Source organism: Aricia agestis, chromosome 11 (genome assembly GCF_905147365.1).
Source record: "Aricia agestis chromosome 11, ilAriAges1.1, whole genome shotgun sequence".
Taxonomy (NCBI): domain Eukaryota; kingdom Metazoa; phylum Arthropoda; class Insecta; order Lepidoptera; family Lycaenidae; genus Aricia; species Aricia agestis.
Genome location: NC_056416.1, coordinates 15,141,759 through 15,150,288, shown reverse-complemented (window position 1 = coordinate 15,150,288; position 8,530 = coordinate 15,141,759). Strand labels below are relative to the sequence as shown.

The 8,530-nt window shown below is 36.3% G+C and overlaps 1 protein-coding gene across 1 annotated transcript in view; it reads left to right on the top strand.

Annotated features, from left to right (window-relative positions):
• Positions 1-5,908: 5,908 nt before the first annotated feature.
• Positions 5,909-8,530, top strand: part of LOC121731844 (disintegrin and metalloproteinase domain-containing protein 11) — a 303,738-nt gene continuing 301,116 nt past the window's right edge. Inside the window, exon 1 of the mRNA XM_042121518.1 lies at positions 5,909-5,977. The gene's annotated coding sequence lies outside the window, so the exon portion shown is untranslated. The remainder of the gene's footprint in view (positions 5,978-8,530) is intronic.

Sequence of the window (8,530 nt, the reverse complement as noted above, 5' to 3'; positions counted from 1 at the left end):
TGGTGTGAAAGTTTAGAATTTCAAAATTTAGAATTTTGTGTTGTCGTGCCTTTACCCACTAAAACCACCTGCGGTTTGCCTTCAGCCGTATATGGAGGGATATCCTGGATCTGTCTAATACGACCGGCCGGTCTGCCTCAAAAGGGACCGGACTTCCACCAAAGTTAGGGAACGCTTCGGAAAACTTAAGCGTTCCCCTCGGCACCAGGACTAGCTAAGCCGGGCAGGTTGTCATCCTGACCCAGAGCCCCGTGGGACGGAAGTTATTGGAGGTTCGCAAAGCGACGCCTCCGCACTCCCGTCCTACGCCGGCGCAGTGGAATACGGAGGATGGATCATCCTCTCTGTTCCGCTCCGCGGTCTCTTTCTGTGAAAGGACGGTTTCACAGAAAGAGATCGCCATCTGCCAGGCCTCATCATCGCAGCGTACCATGTTTGGGAGCGAGAGGTCTCCACCTAGCACTGCCACGAGATCGTGGCGCTGCACGGCCCAACGATCGCACACCTCAAGGGTATGCTGGGCCGTGTCCTCTGCAGCGCCACATTCATGGCAGGCTGGCATTGGCTTGTGTGTTGTCGTGCCTGGTCTGGTCCCGTTTAGGTATTGACTAGGTTATATAATATTTATACCGTACCTACTTTCATAAAATATGCTTGTTATTATTTATTATTAATTATTTTTAACTGACTTCAAAAAAGGAGGTTATCAATTCGACTCGTCCTTACTATGTATGTAATATTTCCAGAACTGCCCAGTTTGTATAATGTTAGTCTATTTCAGCGTCTAAACAAATGTGCCAAATTTCAAAAGTGTACATGTATATTGTATGTATGTGTTTTTATGTTTGTGTTCGCATATCTCCAGAACTCTAAGTCTGATTTAAGTCATTCTTTTTTTGTTGTTTAGTACAACGTATTGTTCAACTAGGGAATGCTGCAAGTTTCATCAAAATTGGTTCAGTAGTTTTTGACATAGGGAATTTTAATTCTTAATAATTACGTACAATTTCGAAGTCGATTACACCATTTTTAGCAAATTACGATTTGATTATTATATTTTGGCATTTATTAATCTTAAATTAACATATGTCAACGAAAACAGTCCATGGAAGAATAAATAAAACGAAACGAAGTCACTGGGAAAAATTATCAGAATTCCATACCATTTAAGGGGATTACTCGACAAATTGCTGTATCCGCATCATTTGGGATCATAATATCAATATTCGATTCCGTCCTTGGAAGTTGGACCTTTTTGTCGGTTTATCGCGCGTCAGAGAATCTCCTTAACAACTTTTTCTCGGCCGGCCGTCGCCATTTTTGTCGCAATCGAATCTGTAACACTTTAGTATGATTTATGCTGAGAATGACAGACAATAACGTGTTTCATGGTCAATGACGAAAGTTTGATACTGTTAAATACTACTTTTCTGTAGTTTATCCAAAAAATATGCAAAATATGCGACTATACGTATGCCTTTAAATGTATAGTTGATAATAGTATATTTGCCATAACTTCATAGAGTGATGATTCGTTTACTGCTCGCTAATCGTAAATTTTTCCGTTATTAAAACTGTCATATTAAATGTCCATTCCGGTGCCCAAGTCCTAGTCCGAAAGTTAACTTAATGCATTACCCCTGATTATGATTTTATCGGACACGGTAAAAAATTATATAATACTAGATGTCCCGCGCGGCTTCGCCCGCGTAAATTAGAAATTTTACAGAATCCGTAGGTACATTTTCCCATAAAAAATATTTCCCCCGTTTTTCCCACATTTTCCTGAGTTTCTTCTGTCGTATTAGTCTTAGAGTAATAATATAATATAACCTTCTCGATAAATGATGAGTCTTACTCGATAAATGATCTATCTAACACTGAGATAAGTTTTAAATCGGACCTGTAGTTTCTGAGATTGACGCGTTCAAGCAAACATACTCTTCAGGTTTATAATATTAGGTAGATATAGATTTTTTTTAATTATCGCTTGACAAACTCGAGTCTCGATCTAAAAGACTATGAAATGGTATAATATGGTAGTGATGATGATGATGATGAAGAATGTAATTTGCATAGTAGCATATGCTTTCTGTTCTTAAAACAACGCCGAAACTCCCAAACTTGTATCTATAAAGAATCAGGAATTCTCTCAGCACCTTCCGAACCACGGTATACCAGGTATATCTCGGTGCAAAATCTTACTTGTTGGTAGCATATGCTTAGAATACTTCTCACGAAACCGAAGTCACCATATGTTTCCCTATAAGTTTTGAGGAGTTCCCTCGATTACTTATGGATCCTTCATCAGATCACCACTTTTCTGAATATAATACCAAATTGGGATGATACCCTATATACCAAAAGAAAAATTTTGAAAATCGGTTAACAAACGGTGGAGTAATCGTTGAATATAAGAAAACGAACACAACACCTCCCCCATTTTGAAAGTCGGTTAAAATTGTAGCCTATGTGTTATTTATTTAATATTTTAATCAGCACATGAATTGAATAACAAAATTTTTTTCAAATTAATCGTAGCACCATCTGTCAGGACAAACTAAAATTGAAATAGAATAATATTGAATGCGATGATAGCGCCGTCCGCCGGATCTAATGTAAAACATTCCAAAATCAACAACTCCTTATAAATAAGAAATTAATTGAAAAAACATTTTCCAGTAGACCAAACTGTAAATCTAAACCATTCTCGAATCTCCACGAACACACACAAAAAATTTCATCAAAATTGGTCCAGTCGTTTAGGAGGAGTTCAGTCACATACACACGCACACAAGAAATATATATATTAAGATACAAAAAGTACATGAAATCAGTGGATAGGTTCTTGGTGGAAATTATTGACGAATGACATTTCAAGTTTGTTAGTCATAGCTGATTATCTCTCATCCGTAAAGCATAAAAACCCTCGCGAACGCAGTAGCGAGTACTTAATCTCGAGATCAGACTCCAATCTAAAGTAGTTGTAACTGAACAGGTTTATACAAAGGCTTGTTCTGTAATTAAATCTAGTATACCGTTGCATTAGCGATTTTATTAGCTGGGAACTTCTGTTTCTCTATCTTATTTTGTCCGCTCGACTTCATGCAACTCGCGATTTTAATTACAGACAAATAAGATTTAGAAGAGTTCACTTATTATTCCCTCTTATGTAATCCTATAAGGTCTGGAAAATAAATCAATTGATAATGTAAGCCTATAAGGTCTGGAAAATAAATCAATATGATATGGAGCTGCTTAGACAAGAAAAATTTCATACTCGAAAGAGTGTCCATAAGTGGGAATTCGAATGACTCTAAGTATCTCCTGAAAAGAAACATCTAATCGGATTAAAACCTGAATACTCTACATACTAAAATGTCTACTATAATGTAAAACATTAAAGCATTTAACTCCTATTCTGCTATAGCTTTCATTCAACACGGTTTCAAACTCATTTCCTAGCTCATGAATTATACCGAACCGAAGATCGGTCAGTGAATGCACTGCGAATGAATAATATTCACTTTATGGCGACTATCGGGGTCGAGCCCGTCGTTTGTCACACTGTCCACTGTCTGTTCGTGTATCGGGTGCACTGATTTGGGACTAGATGGACATCGAGCAAACAATACTAGAATACTCTATGCCCCTTTTGCTGCGGCTGTTGCATTTTGCCTCACTCTCTAACTGAGCTTTGTCTTATCTTGATAGGGAATCACACTTATGTCTGACAAGTCTGGTTTGGTTCTAGGTGGGCAGCGAGTAAACAATACTAAAATACTCTATGCCCCTTTTGCTGCGGCTGTTGCCTTTTGCGTCAGTCTATAGATGTGTTTTGTCTTGATTGTCTTGATAGGGACTCACACTTATGTCTGACAAATCTGATTTGGTTCTAGATGGGCAGCGAGTAAACTACTAGCTTTGTCTTGATTGTCCTGATGATTACTTGGCAGGAAATCACTCTAATATTAGTGATTTTTTTTTGGTTCTAGATGGGAATAGAGCGGGAAACAATACTAAAATACTCTATGCGGCTTTTTTCTATCCACGGTGCTTTAAGACAAAGGGCAAGCCCGTGTAAATTACTTCCGTCACCTGACAGATAATCATCAAGTGGAATAACCGAACTATCAAACAAAAAATAAACATTAAACACCCAGAAATCATCGGACATGAACAAACAAAAGTAAAAAGATGCTCTATGCGACTTTTTAAGATATACTCTATACTTGGTCTTACCATGCTTTGCCTGAAAATCTTGTCTCTTAAGATTTCTTTGACTTGTTAGAGAAACCTTCATGTCAGCAAAATTTTATTTACTGATGTTTAATAAAATGTTGATTAAAATTTCTTCATACTAAAACCAACAAAACACACGTGGTTATAATGAATTTCACGATAATGTTATTAATATTAATACCACCCCACGTACTATTAAAATATCAGGCTTTATTAAAAATATTCACTACTTTGAATAGAGTAACCAATTTTATTTGGAGCCGTTCGAGCAGAAATCGCTTTTAACGGTTTTGCTTAGAGTCGAATATCGAATGCTGGGATGCTTTAAAACAATCTGTTCCATAGATCTGAAATGCTTATCGAATGAAAATTTTTATTGGAGCGTAAACATTTTTATTATTCTTCTTAATGGTAATACGATGTAGCTCGTTTGTATAATGGTTCTTATATGTTGCATACATGCATTGCCTTTGTAAATAGAGCACGAGTTGGCTGAGTCCATGAAAATATTAAATAATGATCATCAAATGTTGCAGTCTCAAATAGAATCGAGTTTTGCTGAATAAAACAAAAGATGTATTTGATCTTTATTGTTACTGTATTCTAAGCATCTGTATCGTGTATGCTCTTAAATACATACATAGTAAATATGTTATTATTGTAAAAATATTTTAAAAAGGCCGCTTATTCGTGGGTAGAAGATAAACTTGAAATTTCTCGTGTATTAAACTATTTTAGGCTGATAAAACATGTGTCTCAAGTTGAGTCTATTAAGTTGAAACTTTAAATGTTCGTTGTATCTAAATTATTGTGATAATTCTAAGATCACAATCAATTATTCCTAAATTTTTTCCACCGACATTATTAATTTTAACTTCAAGTACTATGTCTAGACCATAAAGTATACCTAGCGGAATAGAGAAACAATCTCGAGCTGTCAAACGAAACCGAAATTGGTTTCTGTGTGTGAAAATTTGTTTACATACACTTACACAACCATCTTTTTAAGAGATTAAATTGTCACCGCGCCGATAAGTGCCGACTGGACAACAAACAGATGAAAAAAATTGGTTCTGCTGTCATATTCTATCATACGTCTCTTTTTACCACGCAGTGTTACTGATAGTATCATCTCGCTTGATCAGGCCTTTGTATCTTTATTCCACTAGGTATATTAACCTTATGTAATTGTTAATAAAGTAATTAAAGAACGTTTGTGTGCCAAAGCCATATATACGGTCAACGATTTCCTAAACGATAGCACATCTTGGGAGTAGGATGGCTGCTTGCAAGGCTGCTTCTACATTTATTATATGTGACTTACAATTGTGTATTCATATTGTATAGATTAAGTTATTTACATTGTAAATTCTATTTTTTTAAAAGACAAATTTTCCACTTTTTTTACTAAAAAGTGGCCCCGTGCGAGTTTCTTACGCCGGTTCTTCTCGCCGGGTTAGTTCCCGAACCGGTGGTAGGCAACATGTAGTTCAACGTTCTGAAAATATTTAATTCAAATTTATTCAGAAATAAAACAATTTTTATTTATTTTTATTTTATTTATTTATTTATGGTCCAGACACGAGTGCTAAGTACGCCACTGTTGCAGGTGTGGGCGAGCCCGGCGGCGCGCGGCGGCGGCGCGGGGGCGCGGTGCGCGGCATGCGGCGCCGCCCGCTGCTGCTGTTGCTGCTGGCGTTGCTCCGCGCGCATGGCCTGCTCGCCGCTTCCGGAGGTAAGTACACTTATTTTATCTGATTCCCGTACTTATACAAGTGTTACACATAGGTAGGGGTAGTTGTAAAAAAAAAACATAATTTCATGTAATATTCAAAATATATAATATAGATCAATAAATTATAAGCACCTCATAGTTCATACTGCAGAAAATTATTAGGGCTAAAATTGGCGACAAATATTTAAAACTTATGAGTTTTATTATCATAAAATCTCAAGAATTCCGCTATTTTTGGCGTTGTGGTGCCGCAACGCGGCTATTTATTTCTGCCCTTAATATTTACATTCATTATCTTTTTCAAATTAATAAATTATGAGGTGTCAAATGCTAATAATAGGATGACTGCTACATAGGGTAGTTTTCCCCAAGTATTTGAAGTGACTTCATAACTCTACGTCCCTTCGATTCGAGCTCCTTTTTTGCAGCTGTTTAAAATTCCCTAACCGATTACATCTGACTGAAACGTCCGGTAAAGACTTGTTCTCTATTAGAATTTTATTCATATACTTATAAAGTACTTTGAAAGCGACTTACGTAACATAAGTTTATAGTTGTGTATAAAGTCGATAGCTTGCTAGCGTACTATTTACTAACTTACAAAGCTCCTTTGGACGTACGTTTCCTTGGAGAACAAATTTATGTATATTCTTGTGAGTCAAGGAAACGCCCTATTTGTCAAGCCCTGCGGATGTTGAAGGGGCACAATTAATAACGGCTCGCAGACGCCCTCGCCCCCCGGGTGGCCCTCGCTTGACTACGCTCCTTCCATTTGATCTTAATCGATGTGAGCCAGAATCGTAATCGAAAAGTTTTAATCGTAAAAGCATTTAAACTTGATTTAATACACCATCAAATAAACAAAGCTAAGAATTTGGTTTGACGACATGAAAGAAGATCACACACATAAACGACGGAGCTGATTTTGTTAAAGTACACAAAAAGTAGACCACGTGACACATACAGAAAATGCACTATCACAGGATTTTACCTTCCGTGGGATATAGGTATATAAATAAAACATGTTTGATCCTATTTATATATTTTTTAATAAAAGTGTATTAAACAAAAGCAAATCGCGAACTTAAATCATAACCAAGACATTGTTATAGTAAAGTTTAAAGCGATATAATAGCAATCAGAAAGCAATTACTCACACAATCAGTACCAATATTCAGGAGTTAGTTGAGATTATGGCAGTCAATATGGCTGTAGTAACTATCGCATTAATTTATTAAGTTGGGAATTGATTTATTGAAAACTATTATTATCAACAGAGTCCCTACTATATGCATTCTATTAAATTAAAACTATGCAAAGTCTTAAAATCACAAAACATAGGGAAAAGTGTGTCAGTAACATTTTTTAAATAGCAAATTAAAAAAACTTATTGTGACCCAAATATAAGAAATTAATTATGTAGCGTATTGCAGTAATTTTTGACACTAGAGACAGAGTTCTGATCTTTTTATTAATATATTTAGGAATAAAAATAGTGTATATTGTGCATATAGGTACAGTTTAACCCCTAGGATGCCGGAGATTGTCGATTTTCGTTTTGATTGAGACTGTCTGGGTGTAAGTTTGTTAGTTACAAATTGCAAGTTACGTGAAAATCTAAAAAATAACCTTCATTTCTTTTAAGGCGAGGACAAACCCCATTTTGTTATTTATTGACTCCCGGTTTACCTAGTTCCAATATAATAACGAAATGTAAAAAATATTAGATATAAAGCACAATATTTAAAAGGGTTTAAATCATAAATATACGTGGGAGAGCCATGCTTCGGCACGAATGGGCCGGCTCGACCGGAGAAATACCACGTTCTCACAGAAGAGAAGAGTGAGTGAGTTTACCGGAGGCCGAATCCCCTACCCTATTCCCTTCCCTACCCTCCCCTATTCCCATCCCATCCCTACCCTCCTCTATTACCCTATTCCCCCTTAAAAGGACGACAACGCACCTGCAGCTCTTCTGATGCTGCGAGTGTCCATGGGTGACGGAAGTTGCTTTCCATCAGGTGACCCGTTTGCTCGTTTGCCCCCTTATTTCATAAAAAAATATATATTTTAATAAAACGTAATACTTTGGCTGTAATTAATTTACAAACTCACCTCCGACAAAAATCTTTATCATCGAAATATAAGTATTAACTATTAACTAGGATAACATACATTTTATTTAAATAAATTGTTAGTGAATCTTTATAAAAAAGGCCTGAACCGAACATTTTTTTTTAATATTTATTTCCAAAGATATTTAAAAAACACATGAAAAGTAACATAGAGAAGATCCGCCCCTCGAAACTACAATTTTATGATAAGCTAAAATGAATCTTATTGCGATGCGTACACGACTTGGAATTGGGGTAAGTGCTCGCCTTAAGCCTTTTACAAAGAGTTTTTAACCATTCAATAAAAGGTTGGTAGTATTGGAAGGTTGGGTTGAAAACTCTAAAATCTACATTATAGAAAATATTCGTTTTTTCCAACAACTGTCACCCCTACGTTTTTGTATTTGGGCTATTAAATGGCGACCAGTTCTGTCAAACA